The sequence below is a fragment of the Malus sylvestris genome, chromosome 7 (assembly GCF_916048215.2).
Source record: "Malus sylvestris chromosome 7, drMalSylv7.2, whole genome shotgun sequence".
Classification (NCBI taxonomy): Eukaryota; Viridiplantae; Streptophyta; class Magnoliopsida; order Rosales; family Rosaceae; genus Malus; species Malus sylvestris.
The window spans coordinates 2,444,006-2,457,768 of NC_062266.1; the positions used below are offsets into that span (position 1 = coordinate 2,444,006).

The 13,763-nt window shown below is 41.0% G+C and overlaps 1 long non-coding RNA gene across 1 annotated transcript; it reads right to left on the minus strand.

Annotated features, from left to right (window-relative positions):
- Window positions 1–12,175: 12,175 nt before the first annotated feature.
- LOC126628478 (uncharacterized) lies at window positions 12,176–13,453 on the minus strand. Its single transcript, XR_007625437.1, has 2 exons — window positions 13,212–13,453; window positions 12,176–12,471 (listed from the first exon to the last, which is right to left on the minus strand). It is a non-coding gene; the product is annotated as an uncharacterized LOC126628478 (long non-coding RNA).
- Between the last annotated feature and the right edge of the window lie 310 nt (window positions 13,454–13,763).

Consider the following 13,763-nt stretch of genomic DNA (forward strand, 5'->3'; position numbering starts at 1 on the left):
CCGACTGAAGAATTTGAGGGTCAAAACAAGTCCATCAAATCTAGAGTACGTTCGACCCTGCTGATATGGGATACTTTTGCTTTTGACAGAGTAATGGATGTATCGGCACGTGTGCTTTTACGCTTGTCTCCACATGCTTCCTTGTATCCTTCGCACTTGCCCTATCTGTTCCTCAAGCAGATGCGGTATCTTCTCTGGAAACATAAGATGTTGAAGATGAGTACTCGAGAGCAATGCCAGGTAAGTAATCAGGTAAGGGGTTCCAGGCAGTCAGTTCCTGGCTGGGAGCTTGATTTCAAGTGCTGACTGATTGCTCTCTTTCTCCTTGTCTTGCAGGTAAAAACAAAGCCAAAGGAAAAGACAGGGAAAAAGCATGATATGAGATACTCTTGCTTTTAACCCTGATGATATGAGATATTCTTGCTCTAGTATAGCTTGTTTGCAGAGGTATTATCGGGGGGAAAGAAAGCTGAATATTTCGAAGGGCTTCGTTGAGAGTGCCCTCTCAGATATGAGGAAGGGTTGAGCATTTTTGCAGGTCTGCCTGTCCGTTGGGGATGGAGGTCGACATATATAGGAGTCTCCCTAACAAGTAGTAATGCTATTCCTTTACCCTGCTTGGTCATAGCACGGTAGTGGGAGCTGTCAGCTTCATATGTTTTAACTCTGTCAGAGCACTTTGAAAAAGTGGTATGTGGTATCTGGCTCTCGAGATTCGGAGAACGATGCTTCTTCGATTTTTGAGAAAGCAATCATGCTAGGGGTCTGGCTCTCGAGATTCGGGGAGCAGTGTCTCTTTGATTTTTGAGAAAGTAATCATGTTGGGAGTCTAGCTCTCGAGATTCGGAGGGCGGTGCCTTTTCGATTTTGGAGTAAGCAATCTTGTTGGGAGTGTTTTCTCGGATGTGAGTAAAGGTTGGGCATGTTTGCTAGTCTACCTTGCCACGAAGCACGGAGGTTGACACACAGGGACTTTCCAATTATCCAGCAGTGGTACTGTTCCTTTACCCTTGTGGGTAATAATATGGTAGCTAGACCTTCAAAATTTATGTGTCTAAACTTTGTTAGTGCTGTTTCTTTGCTATTCTTTTACCTTTCTTGGTCAGAGCGATGTAGTGGGAGCTGCAAGCTTCACGTGCTCAACTTTGGCAGAGACTTTGGCAAAGTTATCTGTGGTACCCATGAGCTATTGTTGCGTGTGGGAAGTGGGTGATTGAACAGTAAGATTCATGTGCTTTCTACTTCACCAGAAGTCTTCGACAGAATGCCCATAATTTCCGTAAAGCTGAGTGTGCGTGTGACAGGTGCTGACAAGGCTAGAAAAGTAGGTGCCTCTTCGATTTCTGAGATCGGCCCTCGTGGTCTCTGAGCAGCCCAGCTTTTGAGAAAGCGAGCGCCTCTTCGATTGATTCGGAGAACGATGCCTCTTCGATTTTTGAGAAAGCAATCATGCTGGGGGTCTGGCTCTCGAGATTCGGGGAGCAGTGTCTCTTCGATTTTTGAGAAAGTAATCATGTTGGGAGTCTGGCTCTCGAGATTCGGAGGGCGGTGCCTCTTCGATTTTGGAGCAAGCAATCTTGTTGGGAGTGTTTTCTCGAATGTGAGTAAAGGTTGGGCATGTTTGCTAGTCTACCTTGCCACGAAGCACAGAGGTTGACACCCAGGGACTTTCCAATTATCCAGCAATGGTACTGTTCCTTTACCCTCTCTTCGATTTTTGATAAAGTAGTCATGTTGGGAGTCTGGCTCTCGAGATTCGGAGGACGGTGCCTCTTCGATTTTGGAGCAAGCAATCTTATTGGGAGTGTTTTCTCGAATGTGAGTAAAGGTTGGACATGTTTGCTAGTCTACCTTGCCACGAGGCACAGAGGTTGACACACAGGGACTTTCCAATTATCCAGCAGTGGTACTGTTCCTTTACCCTTGTGGGTAATAAGATGGTAGCTAGACCTTCAAAATTTATGGGTCTAAACTTTGTTAGTGCTGTTTCTTTGCTATTCTTTTACCCTTCTTGGTCAGAGCGATGTAGTGGGAGCTGCAAGCTTCACGTGCTCAACTTTGGCAGAGAACTTTGGCAAAGTTATCTGTGGTACCCATGAGCTATTGTTGCGTGTGGGAAGTGGGTGATTGGACAGTAAGATTCATGTGTTTTCTACTTCCCCAGAAGTCTTCGACAGAATACCCATAATTTCCGCAAAGCTGAGTGTGCGTGTGACAGGTGCTGACAAGGCTGGAAAAGTAGGTGCCTCTTCGATTTCTGAGATCGGCCCTCGTGGTCTCCGAGGAGCCCAGCTTTTGAGACAGCGAGCGCCTCTTCGATTTCTGAGATCGGCTTTCGTGGTCTTTGAGCAGCCCAACTTTTGAGAAAGCAAACACCTCTTCGATTTATGAGATCAACCCTCGTGGTCTCTAAGCAGCCCAGCTTTTGAGAAAGCAAACGCCTCTTCGATTTCTGAGCAGGCGCCTCTTCGATGTCTGAAGCTCCGTCGAGTGCAGCTTTTTATAGGGGCTGGCATTAAGTTCCAAAGCACACTTGAATCTCCACCAGTAGAAGCTCCATTCTTGCACTTCTAAGATCTTGATTTGTCCGACCTCTTCTCTCTTCAACACCTTTGAAAATGTCTGGCCCCTCCGACCGTCGTTTTGACTTGAACCTTGTTGAAGAGGCAGCCCCGCCTTCTCCAGACAACATATGGCGCCCATCCTTCGTCTCCCCTACTGATCCTCTTACCGTTGGGGATTCCGTGATGAAGAATGATATGATCGCTGCGGTGGTGGCCAGGAACCTTCTCACTCCCAAAGATAACAGACTATTTTCCAAACGGTCTGATGAGTTAGCTGTTAAGGATTCGCTGGCTCTTAGTGTTCAGTGTGCAGGTTCTGTGTCTAATATGGCCCAACGCCTATTTGCTCGAACCCGCCAAGTTGAATCATTGGCGGCCGAAGTGATGAGTCTCAAACAGGAGATTAGAGGGCTCAAGCACGAGAATAAACAGTTGCACCGGCTCGCACATGACTATGCTACAAACATGAAGAGGAAGCTTGACCAGATGAAGGAAACTGATGGTCAGGTTTTACTTGATCATCAGAGATTTGTGGGTTTGTTCCAAAGGCATTTATTGCCTTCGTCTTCTGGGGCTGTACCGCGTAATGAAGCTCCAAATGATCAACCTCTGATGCCTCCTCCTTCTAGGGTTCTGTCCAGTACTGAGGCTCCGAATGATCCCCCTCCGATGCCTTCTCTTTCTGGGGCTCTACCGACTGCTGAGACTTCTCCTAAGCAACTTTTGTGAATGCTCCATCTTGTTTGTTTATTTTGACTCATGTATATGTACATATTTGTAGCTTATCGGGGATATCAATAAATAAGCTTTCCTTCATTTCAACGTATTGTGTTAAATACACCAAAGCCTTCTTCGCTAAGTTCTTTGAATTTTCTTTTGTTGAAGCTTGTATGTTGAAGCTTTCTGAGTGGAGCATGTAGGTTGGGGTAGTGTTCCCTTAATTTTCCGAGTGAGGAAAACTTCTCGGTTGGAGACTTGGAAAATCGAAGTCACTGAGTGAGATCGGCTATATGAATCTTAGAACGCCATTGTGCTCGGTCCTGTGCTATGTCCTTCGTTAGATCCAAGTAGGGGTGGGTTCGGTTCCGTTCGGTTCGGTTTTTTGCCAAAACCGAAAACCGAACCGAAATTACTGTTCGGGTCGGTTCGGTTCGGTTTTCAATCGGTTTGTATTCGGTTCGGTTTTTCTCGGTTCGGTTTCGGCCCGGTTCGGTTTTTTTTTTTTTTTTTTTTTTTTTTTCATTTCTCATTTTTTTTGGGTTTCCAAGTAGCTAAAAAAATTTCTATGAAAATTTGAAAACAACTTGCAGCCATTTTGTAATAAGTCCCATTTCAACATAATCATCAAAAGCATTCCAAAGTTAAATAAAATCGTCAAAAACAATGAAAATAAACATTCAATTCAAAGTCCATTATAATCAAGTCTTTCAAAGTCCACCTACTTTTTCAATGACAATTTGCTTGCTACCGCTTGGGCGGCCTAGGGGGCAACATATCACCTTTTTTTGAACTTCCACTTGCCATTTCTACATACAAATAATAAAAAAAATGAGTATGACTACTTACTTCCGATGGTATACTCGAAGATGAGTTCGTTTGATCATGAGGGCTAGTTGATTTTGATCTCATTGAGTTTGAACTTGAGCTTGAGCCCTTTGAGACCTTTGACGCCTTTGACTTCATCTAATTCACACAAAATAATAAGAAGATAGTAGTTAGTATTTAACAGTCAGTCAACCAACAACATTTTCAAGTTGATATTTAAAAATTTAAGCTCAAAACATGCTGCTGCTGCTCAACAATTAAAGCCTACAGGGGTTCCAAGAAGCAACCACAGAAAGCAAACATTCAAACAAACAACCACAGAGAGCAAACATTCAAAATAGTTTTCCAGCACATATTTTGTTATGGACAAATATCAATTAGAACAACTTTGGAGACAAACTATCAATTTGGAAGAGCAAACATGCATTTCTTTTAACCTAAGAGCAGGTCAAGGCCCAAAACGCCTACACATAAATGGTTCAAATCCTAAAGACCGCAAGATCCTAAATGCATTTCTTTAGTAAGACTCCAATCCCAAATAACTGGTTTATTCTTGCTGCAGGGTATGTGGACAAGCAGAAGATGCAGAAGGCTTTTGAGTGCATGATGGAAGCTCTGCATGTACGGGCAAATAACACAGCATGTACGAGCATGTATCTGAGTAAAATTGATAAAGACTAATAGATAATCTCAGTTAGTCTCTGGAAATATTAGTGATACATAACAGTATCAAAATGCATAATATAGGCTTACGAACAAAGTCAATCGTGGGGGAACAAGATGAATCTCTAACCCTAGGCCACCTAAGTTTAGAGGTCATGAGCTCAAATTCAATTCAATTACTTTCTAAAGCATAAAAATACCCAATCTCTTATCACAGCTCAATCAATATTTTCACTAAAATACAAATAAAATCTCTAAAAATGTATAAGTAGAACAGAAAATTAAACGTGAGAGTGTGAGTGTGAGACTATCAAACTAACCTTTTGCTGTGATTGAGAGTGAGAATTCGTCGCTGGGAATGAGAGACAGAGAGAGAGGCTGCTGTTGCGACTTGTGAGAGAGACAGATGAGGCTGCTACTACGAAGGGGAATGAGAGACAGAAAGGCTGCTGTGCTGCAAAAGAGCTGCGATGCGAGCCTGCGACTGCGAGGGGGAATGAGCGAGAGCGACAGAGAGAGGTTATTGGGAAAGAGATAGAGAAGGGTGAGTGTTGTGCTGCTGCGTGCGAACGAATTGGGGGTAGTGGGAAAACAGGAGAGGAGAGAGTCGGGAGACCGAGAGAGGAGGGTTAGGGTTAGAACTTAGGGTTGCAATTTAGGAATAAAACGGCGCCGTTTAGAATTAGGCTTATTAATTAATAAAACACCATAAAACGACGTCGTTTTGAAGACTTCGGTTCGGTTCGGTTCAACAGCTTCGGTTCGGTTTTTTTTTCGGTTCGGTTTTTTTCGGTCTCGGTTCGGTTTTCGGTCCGGTTTTTTTCGGTTTTCGGTTTTTCCAACCCACCCCTAGATCCAAGTACTCTAAGTCTTTTCTTAGAGTCTCTTCCAAAGTTTTCCTAGGTCTTCCTCTACCCCTTCGGCCCTGAACCTCTGTCCCATAGTCGCATCTTCTAATCGGAGCGTCAGTCGGCCTTCTTTGCACATGTCCAAACCACCGTAACCGATTTTCTCTCATCTTTCCTTCAATTTCGCCTACTCCTACTTTACCCCGGATATCCTCATTCCTAATCTTATCCTTTCTCGTGTGCCCACACATCCAACGAAGCATCCTTATCTCCGCTACACCCATTTTGTGTACGTGTTGATGCTTCACCGCCCAACATTCTGTGCCATACAGCATCGCCGGCCTTATTGCCGTCCTATAAAATTTTCCCTTGAGCTTCAGTGGCATACGGCGGTCACACAACACGCCAGATGCACTCTTCCACTTCATCCATCCAGCTTGTATTCTATGGTTGAGATCTCCATCTAATTCTCCGTTCTTTTGCAAGATAGATCCTAGGTAACGAAAACGGTCGCTCTTTGGTATTTCTTGATCTCCGATCCTCACCCCTAACTCGTTTTGGCCTCCATTTGCACTGAACTTGCACTCCATATATTCTGTCTTTGATCGGCTTAGGCAGAATATATGGAGTGCAAGTTCAGTGCAAATGGAGGCCAAAACGAGTTAGGGGTGAGGATCGGAGATCAAGAAATACCAAAGAGCGACCGTTTTCGTTACCTAGGATCTATCTTGCAAAAGAACGGAGAATTAGATGGAGATCTCAACCATAGAATACAAGCTGGATGGATGAAGTGGAAGAGTGCATCTGGCGTGTTGTGTGACTACTCCAAGTTTCTTGTTCGATTTTTCAATATGTATTAGACTACTCCAAGTTCAACATCCCTTTGTCTCTGCTGAACCAAAGCATACATACAATTGCAAGTCCGAGCAACAGAAACCTACAAAACTGCAGCAGATACAAATTTGAAAAATACATCAATGAAAAAAAAAAAAAAAACAGATGGAATTTTTCTGGAGCAAATTCAAAAACCAAAGCAAAACTGACCGGATCATTTGCGAAGAGATCAAAATGTTTGTATTTAATCTAAATATCATGTGATATTTGATATTTAATTTACAATGAATTTTAATCCCATGATGGAATATCAAAACCACCACGCGAAGGCTTGAAGGCATGAAGTTCCCTCCTAGAATGCGACCTCTTGAAGGCTTGAAGTTCCATCCGGAATGAAGGGATTTCACAAAAGTATTTGTCTTAACAGGGTAGAAAATGCAGATGTATTTGCAACATTCGAAAGACAGAGATTTTTAACCTCTACAAAGCATGATTACGCATGGGAAAATTGGATACGGTACTAACCTAACGCACTTTTAAAATTAGCAGCTGCTGTCAAGTTATCGAGAAATTGCACTCTTAAGCTAGACACTACACTAGACACCCCCAAAACAATATGTTTTCTTATTGACAATTGATTTGTGTACTACGGATTCGACACTAATAAAACAGAGTTAACAAATTGAAATCCAAAACAAGGTTGTAACAAATGTGAGACATAAACTTAAACCCCTTGTTTATAAGTGCCTAAACGACATAAACCTCAGAATCTCCATAGGCCTCAAATATGTAGATCATGGCTTCCCTTTCCTACTTTCTTGTCGTCGTACCCAGTGCACAAGGCTCCCGCTTTACGCAGGGTTTGGAAGATGTGAATGTCGGCTAGCCTTTCCTACTTTCTTAAATGAAAAAAATAAGACAAATATGGATACAAAAAATCTATGTTCTTACTGAACTATCACCCAAACAAGAAGAGAGAGGACTAAATTATGAATGATATGTTTAGTAATCAGGCTTGAAGAAAGAATCAGGAAAATAATAATATTTATGCAAAGAAGTCTTCCTTCTATTGACCCAGAACAGGATTCCAGCAAGATGTCTCTTAAAATTTAGCTTAATTTGCCCGTCTCAGTGTATAAGTTAAGGGCCCTTACCAACCCTAGGTACCTACAATTTCAGAGATTAATTTATTCTCTGCATCAGGCACTTACATACATATTCGTTTCTCTCTTTTTCATTCCATATGGATGATTTTCCATTTCATTATAGTAAAGTAAACCCTAGATCAGTTTGTCATGCCCTAACTAATTAGGGTTTGGGGCTCCATGATACAACTTTAAAAGAAGAAAATAAAGCCAAGAAAGTCATCCCCGTGATAGAAAACAGTTTCTGAACACCCAACTTTAAACTAAAGAAAGTGTGGATTTGGTGCGTATTCAAGGAAGTACAAATTGAAGAAAACCTGGAGATGCAGAGCTGCAAGGTTGCGGGAGACTTCGTGCTTCGTGGGGAAGAGAACCTGGAGATCGAACCTGGAGAAAACCTGGAGATACAGAGCTGCAAGGTTGAAGGTTGGGTTGCGGAAGAGAAGAGAGGCTGATGAAGGTTGAAGAAAAAGGTTGCGGCAGAATCAGGAAGATGATGTAAAATCGGCGGTAAATGAAATAAGACACAAAGTTTACCAGGTTTGAGCAGCCCGTTCTGCTTTTATTATAATTTAGAATAATATGCGTACAAAGATAACTCTCTATTTTTTTCCCTCTTCTTCCTCTCTCTCCCGTGAGCCTTGTGGCTTCTCTCTATCTCTTTTGTGTAGTATGGGGTGTTGTATTTATACAGAAAGTAGGAGCAGTAAAAAAAAAAAAGCTTCGGCAGCTTCCTAGAAAAAGGAAACGTGGAAGACAGCCCTTATTTCCACTTGTAGCTTAGTGGATTAGTGGCCAGCGTGGACATCCACCATATTTATAACACTCCTTCTTGAATGACCACAAGTCTTCGATTGCCTTGTTAAAATCTTGATTTGTTTTGGATGCTCCCCTGATTTCAAATCCTTTAGACTGATGTTTCCCCCCAAGATGATGTACATTTTTTACTTGCCTTATCTGTAGTTTCGGGATTGGTGAAGTACGGTACAAACCATATAATGGGAGTCCCTCCAAGTCTCTGAGTGAGGAGAGTTGCCGAAAGAGGTGCTTTACTTGTTGTTGACTTTCTACATGCTTGGTTTTGAACTAGGCTGAAGGGTTTCTTGAAGGGCTGGCGAGACTTGGTCTTGAATGAAACGGACCACTAATTGTTTCACGGGGTGGATGATCTTCCAAAACATCACTTCTCAACGACTCATTCATGCTTGGCAGCTTCAGTGTAAAGAGCCAACATCATGTCAACTGTTTTGAGGTATTTGTTGAGAAAATTCGTGACCTAGCAACAGTTGAAAATGAGTATTCGAGAGTGATGCTAGGTAAGCAATCAGACAAAAGTTTCAGGCAATCAGTTCTAGATTGGAAGTTTGATTTCAGGTTCCGTCTGATTGCTTTTTTTCTCCTTGTCTTCCAGGTAAGAGCAAGGGTAAAGGAAAAGACAGAGAAAAAGCATGATATGAGATACTCTTGTTCTCGACCCTGATGATATGAAATACTTTTGCTCTTGAAGAAAACAGTAGAAGATTTGGATACTAATGCAGAAACTTCTCGATCAAAACTATTTTCTTCCTGAGGAAATGAGTTAAGCATTTTTAGGAACTTGGTTGAAGAGGTATTCTCGGAGAGGGGGAAAGCTGAGTATTTCAAAATGCTTTGTTGAAGATGCATTCTCGGAGCGGATGAAGAGTTAGGCATTCTTGCAGGTCTGCCTTGCCATGGAGGACGGAAGTTGACATATATAGGGATTTCCGAATAGCAAGTAGTGGTATTGTTAGGACCATTTCCTTTACGCTTGTCGGCAACAGTGGTGTAGTTGGAACAGTAAAATTCACGCGTTTCAACTTTGTCAGAGACCTTTGACAAAGTTGCACTTGCACGTAATATCTGAAAAGCTGAGATTGCGTCTAAAAAGTCTCAATGAACTTTATTCAGGAAAATTCGGCTTTTGAAATTTGGAGAGCGGTGCTTCTTCAATTTTTGAACAAGTAGCTCTGTTGCCTCTCATTTTATAGAGATATCAATTTTATTAAGATACACTCAGAAATTTGCTGCTTGTAGAAATTTCCCTTTTTTTGCATTTCTAAGATTTCAATTTTGTCTGACCTCCTTTTCCTTTATCATTTTTGAAAATGGCTTGCCCATCTGACCGTCGTTTTAATTTGAATATTGTAGAAGATGCAAACATGTCTCTTTAAGACAATATATGGCACCCATCATTCTTATCCCTTAATGGTCTTCTTACTGTTGTGGACTTTGTGATGAAGAATAACATAACCGCTACAGTGGCAGCTAGGAATCTTCTCACTCCTAAGGATAACATAATACTTTCAAAACAGTATGATGAATTGGTTGTTCAAGACTCTCTGGCTTTCAGCGTTCAGTGTGTGGGTTCTGTATCCAACATGGGATAGCGTTTACTTGCTCGAACTCACCAAGTTGAAACATTAATGGTTGAGGTGGCAAGTCTTAGACAAGAAATTAAAGGGCTCAAGCACAATAACAGAGAGCTGCACATGCTTGCAAATAATTACTCGACAAACATGAAAAGAAAGCTCGACCAACTGCAGGAATCCGAAAGTCGGATTCAAAATGACCATCAGAGGTTTATGGCTCTATTCCAAAGACACCCATTGTCTCAGCCTTCTGGAGTTCCACCAAGTACCGAGGCTCCAAATAATCAACCTCCGGTGCTTCTTCTTTCTGGAGTTTCACCAAGTATTGAGGCGTCTCATGATCAATCTCCAGTGCCTCCCCCTTCTGAGGTTCTGCCACGTACTGTGGCTTCACATGAGCAACCTTAGTGAAGACTCCCTTCTTTTTTTTTGTAGTTGTAACTCATGTGTATGCACCTGTCTGTAATTTCCTGGAGATATCAATAAATAAACTTCATTTCATTCCAATTGTCACGCTCCGATCCCTACATACGTCCAGGATCGACACGTGACGTCACCAAATACTCGTATATCTAACATACCCCGCCTCCGCGATATGTACAAAGCATAGATCAAGACTCAAATTTCATAGCATTTTTCGTACAATTTATGGCTGCATCTAACTTCCTCGTTAGACTGCCTACGTACCCTAAATAGGGATCAAGCCATTCGTAGTTCGCCATTCACCAATTTAGACCTTTATTCCAGTGCGTTCTAACAGGAATACGTAGCATACTAAAATCAATTCTTAGAACTTGACAAGCATGATATTACCAAGTTTAGGCTACAAAACAAATCAACATGCTGCTCAAGATTCTCGTTCCACCCATCATATAATTTCCATGTTTTCAACACTTAATTTCCATCCACAGCATGTAACATATCAAATAACCAACGAAGCACATAATATTCTCAAACCACATTGATCAACTAAAAATAATCATAATAATAACAACCATAACCAAGGTCATTCCACAATCCCATCAATCAATCAATTCATGAATTAAAGATACATGATCTTAGCATTTAATTATGTTAATCAACGCATGTAGTAACATATCATTTCACAATTTAACCCAGGGAACTCTATATAATACCCTTCTTGGATTATGAGTAATAACATGGTAAATCTATTTTATATTCACAAGGTCTAATGTGGATAATTCCCATTCACTTGAATCTAGGGTTCTAGACTAACCCTTTGGAAATATGCGAGAGTAAGGATTCCGGACCACTCAACGGAATCCAACCAAATCGGGTTCTGGATCACTCAACAGAACCACCATGTCAATCGGTTTCTCATAACCTATCCAGACCTGTTGTATGTGAAATCAGTTCCATCGATCATAGTTATAAATCTCAAATATAAGTTCGTAAATATGAATACATAGCCAAGTCTCAATAACTCCGAAGGAGTCACCCAGACATCCAATGGCTTTTCTAATTCAACCCACAAGATTATCAAAATCCATCGTTTATATGTACATTAAACACTAGGGCTAGAGGAACGCAGTTCGGTCGAAGCCTACATAAGTAACCAAACAGGAAGTGGCTCCCCCCAAGCGGATTAACCAAGCAGGACTACCAATGATCCCCCAATGCGGATCAACCAAGCAGGGTCAAAATAACCAAGTAGGTAGTGACTCCCCAATGCGGATTAACCAAGCAGAGTCACACCTACAAAACTGTTAGGCAATGATCACCCAATGCGGATTAACCAAGCATGATCACCCCTAAGTATAAATGGCCATAAGGATCGCCCAACGCGGATTAACCAAGCGCGATCCATATAAAGTATGGTCCCCCAAAGCGGATTAACCAAGCAGGACCACTAGTGACCCCCCAATGCGGATTAACCAAGCAGGGTCAAAATAATCAGGTAGGTAGTGATCACCCAATGCGGATTAACCAAGCATGATCACTCATAGAACGCGTATGGTCCCCCAATGCGGATTTACCAAGCAGGACCATCAATGTACAACTACTACATGGTGCAGAAAATTCAACACACACAACTTACCCATCACTTAACCCCTATGGGTTACAATGTAATCACCTACACCAACAATTCTCATGCCCACCAACTCAAATGCCTCACAAGCATATAAGTTCTACAAAAATACTTCTAATAGGAATCTACGATCACATTGTCACAACATTTATCGGACTTACCCTTCACATTACTAAAAAGATAATTAAACGCACATATATCACAATCATCATCCGTACATATGCCAATTCATGTTTAATAAACATAAGTCTATGGCTAAACATATATATATATATATATATATCATATTTCAATAGAAATTCTATTTATAAGACCAATTCATATTCACAATTGACATCAATACCATCACTCAATTAGTAGTAAGGAAGATTAGAAAGGAATCTGGAAAGAAACTAGGTGTGGCAAAAACAGTACTCTGCTTCTCCACAAAATCTGCAGAAAACTGTACCATTGGACCAAGTTTAGGCTCCCTTTGGAACATTCAAAACTAAACCAAATCACGTAATATTATATGGGTTTTGAAGCTTGTATTCTGTACTTTAAAAGCATACAAAGTTTGTAGAAAACGGAGCTCTAAATTGGAAGTTACGCCAAAAGAAAAATAGAGTCTTGAAACTGGAAACCCAATTTTCCTGCTGCAGTTTGGCAGCTCGCGAACCCAAGTTTAAATAAGGTTTTGATCAACCAAAACTCAACGGAACGGAGTGAAAACAATTGGGTTACGATCATGAACATATGTACTTTCAATACACAAAAATTTTCTCCAAAGGAGCACATAAAGGCCTAGAAATTAAGAGCCAAAGAAGGCTACTCGAAACTTGAGTTTTCTTTGCAAAGAAATCAATTTTCTGCAACTTACGTAATAGCACACTTCCAATTCATATAACAAATCCCAAATACTTCCATGTAGTCCATAAATCATGTATACAACATCCAAAACTAACATGACTCAAAATTAACAAGAAATTGACCTTTTGAACCAAACCCTTGATCAAGAAATTTGATCTACACACCCAATCCGAATTACCCAACTTTAATTCATGTTTAGACTAGTTCATTGAATGATAGAAACCCTAAATAGAACTAAGAACTCCAATACATCATGGCAATTTCAATTCGACTTAAGAAAGTCAAATTTGAAAATCAAGATAATGAAGTAACAAGGAATTTACACTTCAAATCTCTGAATCCTTCCTTCACAATCATGTTCTCTAACTCATCTCTCTTCGATTTTTGCTTGAAGAAAGAAGGATTTTCTTCCAACAGCTATGGAAGAGCCACCTCCTTCCCATTTCTTTTTCTTTCCTCGCAAAGCCAGGAAGAACGTGAAAGAACGTTTCCCCCCTTTTTCTCTTTCGCAACTCCCTTTTTCCTTCCTCTCCTTGCTGCCATCTCGTCTCCTCCTCTCTTATTTCCCCCCCCTTTTTCTCTTTTAACAGCCGGTCCTTCTATCCCCAAAAAGTGTTTGGGCCCCTTTACCCATAAATGGAATTTAAATAATTTCCACAACCTAAAGTTTCACATCTTCAAACGTCCATAACTATACCATTATAATTCGGACTCGCAAACGGCTTTCGCATAAGCGTTCGTAGCTTCGAGATCTATTCGAAAACGTTACTTGTGACCTCAAAAGGTCAACGAATTTTAACTAATTACTTTCCAAACTTCACTCTTCGTAACTAGTTTAATTAAAATCTAAATTCAAACAATTTAAAATAAATTCT